Raw genomic sequence first — 19,001 nt, 5'->3', positions numbered from 1 at the left:
ATTTTCATCCCTTACTAGTGGATGATATCTGTCCTTCTCCATATTTCTACTGAACGGGATTCCATGGACGTCTCTTTTCAGAGGTGTGGCTCAGAGCTTTCCTTCATTCTCAAAAAAGCCAAAGACTCCAGTGATTAAGATATTCAGTGACAATGACATGAATGTGTCCTTTTGAGCATACTTTCCATGTTAGACAGTGCTGAGTTACCTGTACATGTAACACCATGCTTTATCACAATGCCCTCTCAGATCAAAGGTCAGAGGACCTCAGCGTATGATTTGTTCCTTGAGCTCTTACCACAGTAGATCAGGAAGGCTTGCACCATTTTGGTGACAGTCCGAAGTACTTGCTCAGAAACCGGAGGGATTTTTGGTTTCTTAGCCAAACTATGCCACGGATAGTCCTGGCCACCCACCCAGATCTAAACAAAGTTGGTTCATCATCTTCACATTATTTTCAATGATATGTTTTTATAAAGCCATCTTTAGAAAAAATTCCTTTGTTTATGAATTGAACATAGGAGATGAGTCACAATGTGAGTTTCCTTAAATAATGTTTTGGGAAAATGAAATCATAGAAAGATGGAAAGAGTGAGGATTTGTGTGGCGCTGCTTCTGGGTGACAGAAGGCACGTGTGTATATGTGTGTGTGTACCCTAGTTGGGTTCCTCGTGCCCTGTGACAGCGTGGGGTACCCTCCAAACCAGGTTGTAGAAGTAGTTGCCACCATTCCCTGTACCTTGGAGCTCAGTTTTGTAGCTGGTCGAGTTTCTGTGTTTGGTTTGCCGCTCCAAATGCACCCCTGAGCACCAGAGACACCTTTTGAGAATCTCCTTTTCCCTCCTTGTCGGAAGAAACTGAAGTGGGAAGTGAGTCCCTGACCTCCCTGGAGCGATAAGAACTAGCATCTGCTCTCCTTCCTAGGGGCTTGGCTGGTAATTCCTTTTTCATTGTGTTTTTAAGTTATTCAGTCTTCCAAAAGCAAAGCCATACTGCTGTCAGTCAGGAAGCAGGATCAAAGCTTATGGGGCCGCCCTTCGGAGTCCTGGCTGTTCTAAATGATACCTCTTCCCTTTCCTCCTTCATGTTTGAGCCCAGAGCTGTGGATCTGGAAACCAACGAGGAGGATTATTTAGGTTATTTTAGGAGCAGCTTTTTGACCACCCACATTGAAGTTGACTAAATTCATGCTTAATGCACCTTTGCTTTCAGCTTTGGTCAGACAAGCTACTTTATGAATATTTGAAAATGTTCCTAGAGGCAAGGATGCTAAAACATCATCACAGACACATATTTTTGCAAGACCTCATTAACTAATAAAGAAATAGCTAAAAGAAATGGGATTAGCTTCACAGGAGGGGTGTTAACAGTCCCTGGTCCTCCTCCCAGCTAGGCTTACATAGATGCTCATTTATCATTATCTGTCTTGTTTTATCAGGAACACTCAGCTTCTTGGAAAAACACAGATCTATAAATGCTCAGGAAAACTCACACCCAGAAATGATATGTTAAATAAATCCCCACTTGGTATTCTCTTCCAAAGCAATTTAAAGGCATCTGGGGTAGCAGACATTTGAGGAAGCCAGGCAGGCTACTGGGGAGCTGTGTGCGTGTCAGAGCCACCAGCCTCTGATCTCCAGCTTTGCCCAAGGCCACTGAGCTGTTGAAAGGGGTCAAAATTTGGGCTGGGCAGGGACCTAGATTTGCCATCTCCTGATTTTGTTCTCCTGGAGAAAGCCACTCTACCTCACTGCAGCTCTTTCTTTTCTGTGAAATGGGGATAATAATGACTATTCTGTAGTTATGTCATGAAAGCCAAAGGAGGCAGTTGTGGCAAACACTTTCTAAATTGTAAAGAAGTATAAACATGTTCATTATAGTTCTGTTTGCCCTTAAAAATGATAAGGGTAAGGACTGATTATACATTTGATCTTGACCACAGGCCAAATAAATAATAAGGATCATGCCATTTTGTATTTGGGAGGAAAATTGGGAGAGTCTATTTTAGGTCATTCTCCTTTTCATTTTTTAAGTGAGGAAAGTGGCTCTGTAACATTCCTCCCCTAACCAGAATCATCGGGCTTGGAAATGGCAAAGAGAGCCTAGAATCCATGTTTCCAGGTTGTGTTTGTCCCTGGAGAAGGAAATGGCAACCAACTCCAGTATTCTTGCCTGGGAAATCCCATGGATGGAGGAGCCTGGCGGGCTGCAGACCAAGGTGTTGCAAAGAGTTGGACACGACTGGGTACTTGTCAGCAGCAGGTTGTGTTTGAGCGTCATTTCAACTTTGTTATGCTTTTATACGTTTTAAGTGCATATTCATATTGAACCAAAACATCAGAAGTTTATACCAGATGCCAATTTACTGCCTTAACTAAACTGTATATGAACCTTTGAAATGATTTCATATATGGCAGAAGCCCAAATTATTTGAAAAGTCTGAGAAACTATACAAACTAAGAAGGGAAAAGAAACCTAAGAAAATCGCCAATGCAATAAACAAAGCAGTTGTCAAGAAATGCCAAAGAACATCAGAGTGTGTTTGTCGGAGTGTATGTACATCTGGGGGGTGGGGGAGAGTGAGGCTGAAGAGAAGAAAAGATATGTTAGGTCCTGTAATTAATTTGGGGGTTTAAATTATGGTATTTCCCCCAAATCCATTTCATAAGGCCAACAATTGGGGGGTTTTTCCCCTCCCATTGTGAGAAGTTATGTTCAGATTTTAGAAACATGGCAGAGAACATGTATCCAAACAGTTTGTTTGTTTGTTTTACCTTGTAGCTGCTTTGAAGGCCTGAGGCTGGATAAAAAGTATTATCAGAAGATCTGGGTTCATATCCTAGCTCTGGCACTGCGTAGTCATGCAACTGTGATGCTCAGGGAATTGAAATGACTTGCTTAATTTCCAGGTCAGCATATTAGGGATTTAAAATGTAGTACAGAGAATAAGTACTCTGTAAAGATGTCTTTCGTTTTCTTAATGAGGTCATCAAAGGGCACTCTTTTGGTTTTTTAGTTTCTAAAACATATGCAAGGAGTCCTGATAGGTACCGGAGAGAAGACCAAGGTGGCTCAAATGTAAACCAGTTCTCAAGAGTTTACAGACTACACAGTGAGAGGACACAAACAATTACTCTTAATATATTAAGACTGGGAGATGACACAGGGTCTGCTCAAGTGGTTTCTCCATTCTGGTTATATGACAGAATCTCCTGTGCAGTGTTGTTAAAGCATGGATTCCGAGGCTCCCTGCCCTAGAGATTCTAATTAGGTAGGACTGGGCTGGGGTTCAACATGTGTCTTTTAGAACATCAAAGGTGAAATCTACTACAGGATAGTGTCTGGCTAAAGTGTTTGGACTTCTACCAGTGGTTCTCAACCTTACTACACATTGAAATCATTCAGGGAGTGGAGTCCCCACGTCCAAGCTGTATCCAACACCAGTAAAATATGGACCTCTGGGATATAGGGCTGCTGAGAGGATTAAGTAGAAATGTATACAAAGTGCCTGGGTATATGCCTGATACACAGTATATGCTAAAAAAAAAAAAAATCTTCTTAAATAAAAATTGTACCAAAGGAAAGGTATAGAATGAAATCTTTGGGATGTCAGGGTAGGCAGAAAATAGTTTTGACTGAATGGATCTGGAAGGCTACATGAAACTGGCACTAAATTAAAACTGCCATAAGATATAATCATAGAATGGGAAAAGGTGTTCCAGATAGAGAAAAGGGCTGGAATATAAAGTACAATAGAAACAAATACAAAAGATAACCTATTGGAGACACCCAGGGAGCCAGGAGCATTCCAACGAGGGTTAGGCGAAGAGACGGAGATGGGGCAAATACTAGGTACAAGCAGTAGAAGTTGGCAGTGGGACCTGGGGAGGGGCATGGTGATTTTGAGCCTGTGTCGTAGAAGATGATGGTAGACTAAATGGTGACTGGGAATGCAGGAATTGCTGGCAAAGGGATGAAAAAGATTTCCCTGTGGACCCTTAGTCTTTGAGCAGGCTGGGGAGATGCTGGGGAAAGTGTCCTTTGATTGTTGGAAAAAGGGGTTGAGTGCTTACGAGATGAGCGATGAAGGTATGGTTGAAGACTTGGTTGGTTGGTTGGTTTGTGCTTCACTTTGGGTTTTTTTTTTTTTTGACTGGAGGTGATACTTAAAACCAAGCAATTCAATGGAATTACCAACAGAGAAAACGATAAGAGAAGAACACCAAAGGCATCCCTCCACCATGCCAGCCCTTTGAGTATCTGAAGCCTAAAGCAACTGAACTTCTCTAAATTGAATTTCTTGTACTCTGTAATGATTACTTTTGCTTAAAAGGTGACCATTTCTGAAAACTCTAAGCCCCCTTTTTCTCCACCCACAATTCCGTTCGGACATAAATGCCAAGCTTGCCACATGGTCACCAGGCCCCGTGGTAACATCCCAAAGAATGGGATGGCTTTTTTGTACCATTAAGCAGGTGAATGAGAAATGATCTTGTATACAAGTAAGTAGATAAACCTAAATACTAATATGATTTCAAGAACCGTGAAACCATAAAAATAGTCATTTTAAAGTGAAAGGAATACTGTGGCTTAGAAATAACATGGAATTGGGAAACAGAACAATTGATCTCCGTTCTGGTTCGGGTGACTTTGGGCGCGTCTTCTAGCTTGAGCAGGGCAGCGTTTCCTCAGATATAAAAGGGAAGGTAAGAGTCAGGTGCTGACACCTAGGGTTCCGCCTAAGTTCTACAGAATTCTATGACCTACTGCTCCGTAGAGGGGCTGTCACTGTGCTGTTACCCTGCCTGCCACTCCCCTGACAGCTCCGTGGTGAGGGCAGGAGCTTCCAAGGACAGCTGCAAGCTAATCAATGCAGAGTTTACAAGAATTAATCACTAGAGGTTTAGGGGTCGTATCCGAGTTGGAACGGTGCTTTGGTGTTGGCCAACGCCAGGTAAAAATTGCCTCCGTGTCCTACAGGTTTGTCTCGGTCTGGTCTTTAATCTACAGACATTCTTCAAAAGAGATTTCTGAGTGAAAAGATTCTTGGACCCCGAGCTCAATTTTATGTAAGAGCTCAGTTCTCACATTTCCTTTCATTGTTCTTGTTTTATCATAAAGAGCTGTGCAAAAATGCTAAAGCCCATATTTTTCTAAACCCCTTACACAGCACTGCCCAGACACCAGCAACAGTGGCGCAGTAAGCACAGGATTTCTGAGTGGAAATCCCACCATCTTTGATAAAAGTGTCCAAATTAGCACCATTTGACAGTTCCACATTGAAGAAATCAGCGTCTGACTTTTAGTTTTCTTCTTGGACACAACAAGTGAGTGTGCGCCGTGTAGAGAGTACATGATCACGGAGTTTAGGACGAATGTGGGAGTGTTAACAAGCCATGATTCTTGGACAAATATATATTTCTCTTCCTGCCATATGCTCCTTTCTGTCATCTGTTGGTGATAAACACTTAGATGCGCTCCACTAATATCTTCTCATTATAAACAAGCCCATCACAAAGACCTTGATAAAACCTCCCCTCTGTCAATACTTAAGGAAAGAAAGTCCGTGACGGGAAAATACATCTGGAAGCTATTCTCCATTCTTTTAGGAATAAATCTCACTACTAGTCCTATGAAACATTTTCTTTATCAAAAGGAAGTGCTAAGTATTATGTGCATTATTTTCCACATATAATGTAAAGTACAGAATAAGGCTAGGCACAGGGAGGAACCAAGAAGCTGCAGGCAGGAAAAAAAACTATGATTCCCTAGGTTTAGAGCAGCTTCAGAGATTTTTTTTTTTTACTTGTCCTTTAAAGGAATCCAAATTTACCTTAAAAATTAAGCTTCCTTCTGGCGCTCTGGTCTTTTTTCTTTTATTCCCCTGTAAAGGTCTGGTTCAGCATACAGATCATCAAATCACTAGCTCTGGTGGGAGAGTTAGCTAATTATTTTTAAGTGATGGGGGCTCTGGTGGCCCACAACCTGCTGAAAGATAAGGGCTTAGCTGGGTCTTCTGAATCTAAACATCTAGCCTACAGCCTAACAACTTAATCTAAACCAGCAGGAGAATATCAACCTCATGTAAATTACTTCATGCAAATTTTTAGGGAGTGGGATTTCCTGAATTTAGAGCATTATCATCGGATGGAGAAACTACCCTAACAGGTCTCTCTGTCCCTGTCTCTCTGACTCCTGAAACCTAAGTCTTTGCACAAGGCCTGAGAAACAAAAACCAATTCATCTGAGACCAGGAACTTGTCCATAGAGGCAGACACTAAGGAGAAGAGGGCTCGCAGCTGAAGGAAGTGCCTTTGGGCTTTGTGAGGGGCAGGAGAACAGCAAGCAGTGTTAGTTCCCTTCCCTTTCCAGCATCTCAGATTTTATTTCTAGAAACTGACTGGCTTCTAGGAATGTTCATCATAATTCACAATGAAACTTAAGCAATGGGGGATAAGAAAGGACAGAAGAGGGACAAGCTGACTTCTCAAGGCAGAGGTGAGACTGAGGGTGAGGGGAGAGGTCCAGGGGGAAATTGGGTCTTGGCGGGAGCAGGTAAAGATGCATGCCTCTTCCAGGGCCAAAGGAGATGCAGCAGAGGAGAGGTGGACGTGGAATGTCATCATCAACTAGGTCTAGAGGTGCTGATCAATTCAGGAACCACGTGGCTGGCAGGAGCCTTTCTGAAAGTTTGTCCCTAAGAATTTCCTTAAGAGCAAGGGTCTTCAGGCTTGGGTAGGATTTAGCACTTAAGGCTAGAGGACTAGCAAGAACTGGAGAGAGTTTTAGATGGGCTCAACTTAAGGGCAGCTGTGGTGGTGGAGAAGAAAGGAGGGGAGGCTGGGTACAAGGGAAGTATTCAGGGCAAAGTTAAGGAAGAGGAACCCCAGCAGTTCTCTCAGGTAGAAGGACAACAATGAGAAAGTGTGAATTCCCAGGGACTCCATTTGGTTTGACTGTTAAAGAGATGAGCAGGAAGGGGAATGTAATTTGAGTACAACCAGTTGATGGTTGGTCTGATGGCTGAAAAGATTCACCAAGGGTGGGATGCAGAAGTGGACAAACCTAGAGCTGTAGATAAGGGCATTCCCGACTCTGGTAGGCAGAGGAAGGAAGGGAGCCAGGGGATAATTTCTCTGTTTTCACTGAGATCTTAAGGTCCTGAAAGCAAAGACTCATGATGCATAAACATGAGGAAGGGGGCATTCTTCCTCTTGCAGCTGAAGTCAACTTCCTCTGTCCTATACACAAATAACTAAATGAGCCAAGCACACGGGGGAAACATATTTTGCACTTTAATTAGAAAGCCCACAACACCTAATGCTGATATCAGGGATTTATTTAAAACCCCAAACCCTCTAGGGTTAGTGGTTTTTAAATCTGAGCATGTACGAGAATCACTTGGCGAGCTAGATCCAGGGCAGGAATACAGATGCAGGTGTACAGAACAGACATGTACATGAAGGCAGGGAGGGTGGGATAACTGGGAGATTAGGTTTGACACAAATATACACCATGTGTAAAACAGATAGCTAGTGGGAACCTGTGGTATGTGGGAGGGAGAGGATATATGCACATACACGGCTGGTCCACCTTGTTGTACAGCAGAAACTAACATGACATTGTAAAGCAATTATATTCCAATTAAAAAAATAACACACACACAAATAATAGGGATTCCAAAGTCCTGTGCCCCAAACTCTGGATTCTTTCAAGCTGGAAAGGAACCTGGAAATCTCCGTGCCACCCAGCATTCCAAGGGCTTTTATGCCAGTGGTTAGCATAGCCATTCTTTCAGTTTTGTTTTAAGGGTAGGCCATTGGGTCACAAAGTGGGGCTTCCCTGGTGGCTCAGCCAGTAAAGAATCTGCCTGCAGTGCAGGAGACCTGGGTTCAGTCCCTGGGCTGGGAAAATCCCCTGGAGAAGGAAATGGCAACCCACTCAAGTAATATTGCCTAGAGGATCCCATGGACAGAGGGGCTTGGCGGGCCATAGTCTCTGGGGTCGCAAGAATTGGGACATGACTTAGTGACTAAACTACCACTCTTGGGTCTGTCTAGCTGCAGCATCATCTTTTTCTAGAGCTGAACGGATCTAGACATCTTAGGAAGATGACCCAGTGGCTTATCACAGACTGCTTCCTAAATGAGCAAAGAAACATGTACATGTACCGTTAAATCAAGGCCCAAAACCCCCCTACTCTGTAAACACAACCCCTTGTCTTGGTTCCCTGGAAGTGGAGGATCAGCTCTTGATAAGCAGAAACCCTGGGCTGATGTGGGATTGGGGCGTGTTTTCTGTGCACAGGGCTGCCTGAGGGAGGCGCTGGGAGCCTTGCCAAGGCTCCTTTACTTGTGGGCTGCAATATTGTACCCCACACGTCTCCGGAGAGGTGGAGCTCTGCCAGTCCCTTCTCCCTAGCCCAGCCTGCCCCTGGCTTAGCTCCTGATTAATTCAGGGGAATCCTGGGAGGTTAACCCTTAATTTGATGGCTCCAGTGGGGAGCTTGAGAGATTGGTGGTAATTTATCACCCTCAGTTTTTTTTTTTTTAATGTATAAACATTTTCCAAGGCAACACATAAAAAATTATTTTTAAAATCCACATTTAAAAAACATTAGCCACAGCATTCTTTTCTTACATGACTGTATCCTCCAAACACAGCAATTACTTCTCATCCATCTCTGTTAACAAGCTTCAAATATATAACATAAAAAATGTAACTACAATTAGAGCCTTAGAGTCTCAAAATGTGGTCAGACTCCATATTTGTTTCCTATTCCTTTCGGAGAAAACAGTCTTTCTTCTACCAGAGATAAGATTTTTTTTTTTTTTTTTGGGGATAGTTTAACTAAGCTGAAGAGATTTCCTTAACGAGATTATGTAAATGTATGCCAAGGCTATAAACCACATTTTCTCAGAGAGTGGAACACTTCAAATATCATTTAATCAAACAGGACCATGGGTAGAAACACCTTTATAAATTGTTAAGGGGCAAAGCAAGAAGGCTGAACTACACACATCTGATCAAATTTCATTTCATTCAGTTACTGTATTAAAGTCTCCTAGAGAAGGACAGAGGAACACTACCTCTGTGGAGGGCAGAATTTTTAGTCCTCTGTCACTTGACGTGGAGGAGGGATATTGCCCCTCACGGCCCCTGGAGGCCCCTATGGCTTAATGTCGCTGACTTGAGGGTAGAGAGGCAGTGCTCCTCAGTGTAACTGACTGCAATTGTATTTCCAACAGCATTAAAGAGAGAAAAAAGAAAGAGACTCAGAATTAGTCTTATGCCAAGTGATCCTTCACCTATAGGTGCTGTGGAAACACTGTATCATACTCTTTCTTTTCTTGAGCACTCAGGAGCTCCTATTAGGAAACAGATAATTCAGATATTCTCTGTTTTCTGTTCTTGCTCCATTCATCTTTGTGGAAGGCATGTTTTGCGTCAATTTCTTGAGTTTAGTGACACGTCTTGTTCTAAGTTAGTCTCGCACACCTTTGCTTCTATTGGCTAACGGAATTTATACCCGCTCTAATCTGCGACAAATGGCCAGAGACAGCTGTGGACCTTGCTGAGTGCTTGTCTGTGTGAAGATAGTAGCTCTAGAGAGCTCTCTGCTCTCCTGAGAAAGGTCAAGGCAGCTCTTCTCTGTCTCCGGGCTTCCCAGGTGGCACTGGTGGTAAACAGCCAGCCTGCCGATGCAGGAGACATGAGAGGCATCCGGTCTCTGGGTAGGGGAGATGCCCTGGAGGAGGGCACGGCAGCCCCTTCCAATATTCTTGCCTGGAAAATCCCATGGACAGAGAAGCCTGGCGGGCTACACTCCTTAGGGTTGCACAGATTCGGACGCGACTGAAGCGACTTAGCACTCTGTCCCCTCCACCTGGCCTGAAGGGCTGCAGAGTAAATGGTTACATTTTGTTAAGAGGAAAAAGCCTTCAGAAGAAGAGCTCCAAGATATGGGAGTCAGCTCCTCCCCTCTTCCTCAGTGGCAGAGGATACAGAATTAAAGACAATTACCCACGTAGATGGGTAGACTGGTCCTTGTGGAAGGGCAACTCTGCTGTCTCAGGAGCTGAAACATTTTTTTTAAAGCAGCCATTCCTCTTAAAGGGAAAACACACACACACAAGGACTTGAATTTCTGATAATTAAAAAAAAAAAACAAAAAACTGAATGCAAACAGAGCGGTCCTAAATACAGTGGAACAATGAAAGTCCGGACATTACCCAAATTTAGACATGAAACTCCTTACAGATCAAACTTAAAAGTGATCCCTTCCTAGGAGGCTGTTGTAGGGAACATGAACTCTTCAGGAATGCAAGAACAAGGAATTCTCTTAAGCTAGGCACTTTAGACCCAAATAGGTGCAAGAAACAAAGAATGCCCAGTAGGAGCCAAGGTGCCTCACTTTTATTGGCACACTCAGGCAGTGTTCAGTTCTGTGTTTGCAGCGAGGCGCTCCTTTCTCTGCGTCCGTTTCCTCACTGGGAAAGAGAGTGGGCTTAACTACATGGGGTCTGAGACCCTTCCTTGCTGTGGTGTCTGTTCAATCTGGCATGTTTAAACATGAAGCTTTGAGCCATCATCAAAGCCCTAAACCTCTATAACTTCCCATCTGTATTATCTTGGTTCCATTCTTGAGGCCTGGATGTTACGTGTTAGGCATTGATTAGGAAAGGACATTTTCTGAAATGTTTCTCAACCTGCCCTCCGTCTGCTATAGCTGATATTTTATAAGGCTGCTTCATTCAGCCCTATATCTCATCCTTAATGAGAGCAATTTCTAGGAATGACAGGCCTCTCAAAACGTCTTGCTTTGTGGAGTGAATGAATCCACTCCCTGCCAAACCTTCTTTGTGTGGCCCCCCAGAGAGACAGTGCGCTGGGGCTAGGGGAGTGCCTTGCAGACTACCTCGTGCATCCGCCCACCTTAAAGTCATGGAGACTGAGGCTCAGTGAGGTGAAATGTCTTGCCCAAGGATGCACAGCCAGTGAGGGGCAGACACAGGAAGAAAAGAGAAGCCCCCTCATCTCTCACCCAGGGCCCCTCTCCTGTTCAGCAGTGCGTTTCTGGGGGAACGTTCTGCCCACTTTTCCTCTTTTGTTTTTCCAAATATGTGTCTATCTCTATATAAATAACTTGATGAAAACTTCGGATTTTAACCTTCAAAGGACCCCATGGCACTGACATGGGTTATTATCCATTCAGCATATGCAGTTCAGAATGCTCATATGACTTTTGTGCGTGTCACTAGCTCATTTGCTGCGTTTGGTTTATTCAGCCATGATTAGAGATAGTCATTTACAGTCACACATTTGGAAACTCTTTAACAAGCTTCTAGCAGTTTCCTTTCCAGAGCTGTTTAAATAGATGAGGGTGTGGTATCAGCAGTTTCCTCCATCCTACTGATTATCCCTGTTAAGCGTACGTCTTTACCAGAACTTCCATTTTGTAGAAAGGCTTTTTTAAAAAAAGAGAGAAAACAACCCAAAGACGCACACAGCCCGGAGCTGATCAGTCACCATTTCAGGAAGACTGACTAAAAAATTAAAATTGAAACCACCACACTATAACCTGAAAAATTCCCTGAAAAAAAAAATCCCCCTCCCTCTTTTCATTTTAAAGAATACTTTTTGAAGTAATTGGCACAAAGACTGTTCTGGTGCAGATTGCTGCAAGTGTGCTCTTGGCAAGAACATCATAAGCACTAGAAAAACTTTAATATGCTCGAGAAGCCAAATACAAACTGACACCAGGAACTCAAGTGTGGGAACAAACAGGGGAAAAAAGAGAGCATCTCAATTTAATACAAACCTACATACAAAGGGACCAATTTCTCCGATTCATGGTTTAGCATACAATGCAGCTGTCCTCTGAGTGAATACAGAATAGTTATACATAAGAAATTAGAATTATCAATTCGAGGGAATTTCTCAAGAGTCCTTTTGATAAGTAATAATGCAACTATGATGCCGAAGAAATCCAGGCATCAATGCATTAAATGACATCAGGTTCGAATCTGTTTAGAGAAGGAGGGTTAAAACTTAGAGAAGAGTCCCTTTGATTTGACCTCTGGAGCAGAGCTCTGCAGCGAAACTCAAAAAGAACAGCTTTACTCCTACCTGTAGCCTTGCTTTCCGTGTCTTTAAAATATAAGTTTGGATACATGTAGCACGGGGGAAAATTATTCTAGAAGTGTCTCCTACATGGCACGGAATGGGAAGAACTGGGGACCTTTGCACTCTGCAGGATACAGGGAGAGTCTTCCATTCTCTTTATACCATTGAATGTAAGACGAGAACTATTAAAAGAATTTTTTTTCCTTCCTCAAGTCATCATCTTCTTTGCTATTTTATGGTAAGGATTCAAGGATTTGGAGATTTTCTGCATCTTTCTCCATCCACATTTCAAATTTATCCCTGATTGTGACCAACACTTATTTTACCCTGAAACTGAAAAGATGGCTCCATTTTCACAGTCTTGCTAAGTAAGATTTCTCCTGCAACCCCCTGGAGTTCAAACGTGCTATAGTTTTCTTTTTTTTTTCCTTCTTGGGGAACGTTTGAAGTCCCCTTTAAAAATAATGCCTGGAGGATATTTTTCCCTAATACCATTTAAAGAAACTTGAAAGCATATGGCTCTCGAAGCGCACAGGGTTCTAATGAAGTAATCAGCAATACTGCTCATACGCAAACTTGCACCAGAAGCGATCCTACCCAGCCCGCATCAGTCTTCGGCATGAAGTAAAATCCTGCAGAAACCCCCTTCCTCCACCCGCCGCCGTGTAAAGGCTTAGCAAGCCAGGGTTCTCAAGCGGTGACTTTCAACCTTTGAAGGATCGAAGGTGGTAGAGAGGTTGTGTTGGGATCAGAACTGTCAGGAGCAAAGGAAATCAATCTAGTAGCTTGTAAGGCAACTCAAGACAAATATTCCTCAGTCCTACAGCCTCCCTTCATAGCATGGGAGGAGAAAATAAAGTTTCTTTATAGGGTTCTATTTGATGTAGTCCCTCTAGCTCTGCCATTACCTTAGGTGATTCTCTACACAGTCAGCCAAGACTAAATAAAACAAAAACATGGGATATTAATGCACTTTCCCCGGAACTGGAAAGAGCATGCTGTTCTCCTGCAGTTTTGCAGTGGATTCTCTAAATCCATCACAATTAAAATCCCACTTCTTCAGGCACAACCTCATTAGTGCTGAAATATCACATCTTGAGCTATTTCCTTGGGATTTTAGCAAAACAAGTAATGATTCTTTTGATTATAGGAGTGACTTGTGCTATCGTGACTGCCAAGTAAGTATGCAACTGTTTAAAAGAACCAGAATCAGCACTTGATTTTTTTTTTTTTTTAATTCGTGCCTTGGTTTAGGCAGACATAACCCCATCGCCACCCTCCTCACCCACAACATCCTCTGCTCCATAGCAATGGCAAAGGGAGGAATAAGGTGAGCAGAGGGCTGGCAGATGTATGAGTGACTCATCTTCAAGGGCAGAGTCTTACATTTCTCCTGGTCTATAACTGGTCAGATAATGCTTCTCAAACATCCAAATGCTCCTGCAGCATTTGAAGTACCCCATTCAAACTCCATGATTTCATTCATCCCCAAAGTTTTGCTGAGATGAATCTGTTGCTGGGCACTGTTCTTGGATCAGGGGTTATAGTGATGAAAAGGACCCACAGAGGAGAGGGATAAGATCTGGGAAATGTCTCTGGCTGTTATCAGTGGCTGCTCTGGGGGCCTGAGTGCAGGCAGGAAGACCAAATAGGAGGCTCCTACAGAAGTCCTGGTTGGGGAGATGATGGTGGTCCAGGAGGAAATGATGGGAAGTAGTTGGGTTGTGGATTTTGAAGGTAGAGTTGATGGAATTTGCTGATGTATTAGACGTGGGGTCTGAGGTCAAGAGTGGACTCAAAGGATACTCCTAAGCTTTTGCTCAGGATGGAAGATGGTGCCACTTACCAGAGTGGAAAGGACTGGTGGATGGCAAAACATTTTGAGGGGTGGGTTTTGTTTTGGTTCTGTTAAGATTGAGCCATTGTCAACATCCAAGAGAAGATTCAGTCAGACATAGAAGTTTAGATTTATGTCTTTAGCTGCTTTTTCAGAGTGAATTCAGAAATCTTCTACATGCTAAAACATAAATAGTTCTAGAAATTTCACACATATCCTTTACGATAAATGCTATTGGAAACTGAAGGAATTAGTGATGTGCCTGCTCCAATCCCTGGTTTTTCTAGTCTACATCTGAGCGGACAAAGGGGGAACATTCTGATAAAACACACCATTGAGTCAGGACCAAAGAAAAGCACAGTGGGCCAGGTGAACAACCACAAAAGTGCTCCAAGATATAAAGCCTATGAAGCCTGCAGATACTTTCACAAGACAAATTCTGTCCTTTCTATTTTCTTTAAGTATCACTTCCAAAGCATCTGTCTTTTTAAGCAGGGGGACAAATTTCCTAATCCAGGCCAGGAGACTGAATCCAGGTATCCCAGGCCGCGTTTGGTGACATATAGGAAAGTACAGAAGGCACTGTGTTTAAGAAGATTCAAATTTAATGTGCCAAGAAGGCAAACACTGTCACTCAGTCCTGCTGCTCCCCGCTTTGTCCCATCTCTGGAATACATCTGAGTTTATGACCAGGAGAAAGACAATGTATAGAGGTTACTCCTGGCAGAAGACGGGCAAGTATTTAGAGAACACTTGTCTATGTGGCCAGGGCTCTCCTTCCAAAAGCACCTGCGCAGAGTACTCTGGGTGGCACACTCCCCCAAAGCAGTGACCTTCTCCTTGAGCTACCAGAGGACTGCTATTTGTATTTGATTTCCTTAATCCCACTAAAGCAGCAAAGGCGGCTTAGGTGGTAATTTATTTATAAGAAATTATAATAAAGCTTCAACAATTTGAATGCTGTGTAAAAAGTGGGAGGCAGATCGTACAGAGGCAGGACAGCCAAACTTAGAAATGAGTATTATGACAATTTTTTGGTTTATCTACCCTTGGAATCAATTTTGTCATTTTTAATTGACCGATTTTCCCTTGTTTGCTTAACAATTTATTAATTGATTGCTATGCTCATGCAATTAATTCAAAAGCTGGCAAGTTTAACACAGAAAAATTAATTTTCTTTTACCAACATGCCACTTAAAATACCATTTTGGAAGCCTGGGTTACCAGAAAATTACCTTCAAATTAATCAACACGGAAATTAGATGGTAGTGTCCCTTGACATCTGTCAATCCAAAATATGTCAGTTTCTTCCTTTTGTTTGAATGGGCTTTCTCTGCTGAGTAAGGGATTAAAAAAAAACAAACCACTGGATATTAAAGCAAACTTACTTTGCATCTTAAAAGGCAGAGAAAAGGAAGCAGTTTCTTTATATAAATTGTTGTTTAGTTGCTCAGTTGTGTCCAACTCTTTGCTACGCCATGGACTGCAGCCCACCAGACTCCTCTGTCTATGAGATTTCCCAGGCAAGAATACTGGAGTGGGTTCTGTTTCCTTCTCTAGGGGATCTTCCTGACCAAAGGATTGAACCCAAGTCTCCCACACTTCCCAGGTGGTGCAGTGTAAATAATTCACCTGCCAGTACAGGAGGCGCAGAAGATGCAGCTTTCATCCCTGGGTTGGGAAGGTCCCCTGGAGAAGGCAGTGGCAACCCACTCCAGTATTCTTGCCTGGGAAGTCTCATGGACAGAGGAGCCTGGTGGTCTACAGTCCATGGAGTGGCAAAGAGTCAGACATGACTGGGCCACTGAGCACCTCATCTTTATGTAAATAGGCAATGTTTAAATGAATTTTCTTTTTTACTGAGAGAAATTTATAGATAAGGGGTAAATCTTAAAAGAGAATGTGAAAATAAAGAGAACATGAAAATAAATGGGCTCCCTGGTGCCTCCACTGGTAACGAATCCACCTGGTATGCGGGAGATCTGGGTGCAATCCCTGGGTTGGGAAGATCCCCTGGAGAATGGAAAGGCTACCCACGCCAGTATTCTGGCCTAGAGAATCCATGGACTGTATAGTCCATGGGGTCACAAAGAGTCTGATACAACTGAGGACTTTCACTCATGAATAGAAAGCTTATCGCCTTCTTCCCTAAGCAGCTCTTTTGCAGTTTGAACCCTTAGTAGGTGCTACCATTGTGCCAGGCCTTATGGGAACAGACTTAGGGACATAAATATAAGCCCAACCCTAAAGAATCCCTGGAAATGCAAAGCGTGCAAGGGAATGTCCTGGCTAGGCACAGTGGGGAGGGGCTTTAGGAGGAGGCAGCCCTTAGCTAAATGTTTATGGACCAGTAGGATCTGATTGGCCTCTAAGGCCAAGAGCTACTATAAGCCAAAGCCGAAGATACAAGACTGCTGTTGGCGTGTAGGAATTGAGAGAAGGGCAGAGACAGGAGAGTAAGGGGGAAAGGCTGGGGCACAGAAAACCGCCTGGATGGTAGAAAGCAGTGATTGCCTTGCAAAGCAAAGATGACTATTTTTCACACAGAGGAAGGCAAACCAGGAGTGGCATGGTCTCCCTCATCTCCTTGTGGTGGAACTTTGGAGCAGCCCCACAACCTCAGCAAGGCTCCGATTCCCCCGCATCATATGGGCACGAGCATCCTTACCAGCTCTACCTTACGGAAGTGCTAAAAGAACCAAATGAGGCAGGCAGTGCATCTAAGATACCGTGAAAACATACAGCATCATTAAGATATAAACCATTATAATTATTACTCTTCCTATTCAAGAAACTTGATTCTGGAATAAAAAAATTTGGCCCCCTTAGCTTCATGAAAGTCTTGGGACCATTTAGTTGGAGTGTTTATAACCTCATTTTCCATAACTTCCCTCCCTAGACCCCAAATGCATCTCCCAAGCTGCCTTGCGTTCAGCTTCTCTGTACCTTTATGCACACACTGCTCAGACCAGGAATTCCTTCCCTAACCCCCTCCATCAGTAACAATAATCTTCACTTGTCAAGATTTGTGTCAAATCCCTTCTCTTCTTTGGCTGCTCTAGCCCGAAGTTGTCCCCTTCCCTTTGAATTTCTACTGTTGTTTCTACCGCCCAATCAACACTAGAGATGTGTACCCAGGATTGTTCTTTTCTTGTCTCTCCCTCTGTCTCTCTCTGTGCCTTTAAGGCACAGAATGTGTCTTTTATTTCTCTGCCTACCTCCCAGGACACAGACCAAGGGAGGTGCTCAACTGATGAGCAACTTCTTGGACACTACATCTGTGTACTGGGTGAGAGCCCACTGTCCCTAACCTACTTTGCTTCTTTTGATCCTCTAAAGGAGTAGCCTCTGAAGGAGGTAGAACAGGTATTTCCATTTTATAGGTAAGGACCTGGAGGCCACAGAGACACAGTGTTTGTGATTCCAGAGCTGAAATACAGCTCCAACGGCCCTCCAGGTTCATTGCCCTTTCCGTGGGCCATCCTGTATCTCCTGCCACTCTCAATTCCTCTTCTGATCCAGCTGAGTCTAGAATTGTCCACTCCTCCCTTAATGCTTGAAGAAATTTCAATACAAAATTATCTTTAGAAAATATATACTGGTAAGATTCCCCTTGTGGCTAATTACTCCTGGAATACAACCAGATACTTCAAGAAGCCACCCTGTTGGAACCATAGGAAATGTCCAGTGAGGTTGGCTTATTCTTGCCCTGAAGAGCACCCTTATTTATTTTTCAGGGATCATGAAGTGTATTACTAGTTATTGACTCTGGTAACTAAACACTTGATCTCAATGCAAAGAGCAATATTTAAGGCGCCAATCACTAAATAAATTCACAGTTGTCTACTATTAACATTAGAAAGCTAATAACAATAACCAATGTGAGCACCATCTTTATGCAGCCTGATCATATCAACAGTGGATTCATGGCCACTCCAGGAATCCGTTTCCCTGAGGCAACCCGCAGCCCCCACTGTGAGGATGGAGCCACGGTGGTGAGTATTGGCTATTAACAGAGACTTGGAGATTTCAGAACATTTTCACTCATTTAACCTCATAATAACTCTATGATATTTCAGAAAGGGTGCTGTTATTTGCTTTCCACAAATTGAGGGAGGCTAAATGAGTTCCCTAAGACCAAATATATACCAAATGGCAAGTGAAAGTGTTGGTTGTTCAGTTGTGTCCAGCTCTTACCAAATGGCAAAATCAGGACTAAAACCTACATTTGTTAATTTTTAAGACCATGGCTTAGTATATTCTACCAAGTTACTAAAAATACAATTTACAAGATTATTTTTGGTATTAGTCATTACATATATGGGATTTCCCTGGTGGCTCAGAGGTTTGAGAGGCACAGATTTGGTCCCTGAGTTGGAAAGATCCCCTGGAGAAGGCACCCCACTCCGATATGCTTGCTTGGGAAATCCCATGGACATAGGAGCCTGGCGGACTGCAGTCCATGGGGTCACAAAGTGTCAGACAGGACTGAAGTGACAGAGCACGCATGTAGGCATTACATACATGAGAGCTACTTACAGATATCTGTGTTGATGATTACTTTCAGCTTTTAATAATTTACAGATTATTTCTATTAATTTGCTTGGTATCTATTGGACAAAAACAGTGACTGTTACAAAACTGATAGCTGTAGAGAGTTTAGATTTCAATGACATGTGACTCAATTTCTGTACAAATATGTTAGTTTCCAATTAATTTTTATACAACTCACCAAATGGATTCTGTGGTAGTCTTCACCAATCATAAACACCCCTACTGAATTGTCTATAGTTATTTTGGAAAAATATAGAACAATCCTCCTATCTATCCACAGGCTCATTTTTCTGTCTTCCTCTGATGTGTAAAAGATACTACAAACAGTTCTGGGAGTTCACCAGCATTCAGTCCTTTTAAGAATTCTGGTTTTCTAAGTGATATGTTCTAATTCCAACATGAGCACTAGAAATAACAGATTTCACCAGATTAGAAGTAGCACAAGTGTTAGAGCTCTCTTCTGCCTATGGCAGAACCATCAGGC

General features: G+C 43.0%; 1 protein-coding gene across 5 annotated transcripts in view; it reads right to left on the bottom strand.

Moving 5' to 3' along the window:
- Window positions 1–19,001, bottom strand: part of NPAS3 (neuronal PAS domain protein 3) — a 959,897-nt gene that overhangs the window by 28,145 nt on the left and 912,751 nt on the right. The window lies entirely within an intron of this gene.

The sequence above is a fragment of the Capra hircus genome, chromosome 21 (assembly GCF_001704415.2).
Source record: "Capra hircus breed San Clemente chromosome 21, ASM170441v1, whole genome shotgun sequence".
NCBI classification, from domain to species: domain Eukaryota; kingdom Metazoa; phylum Chordata; class Mammalia; order Artiodactyla; family Bovidae; genus Capra; species Capra hircus.
The sequence above is the reverse complement of the archived record's forward strand: the minus strand, read 5'-3'. Positions and strand labels throughout refer to the sequence as shown.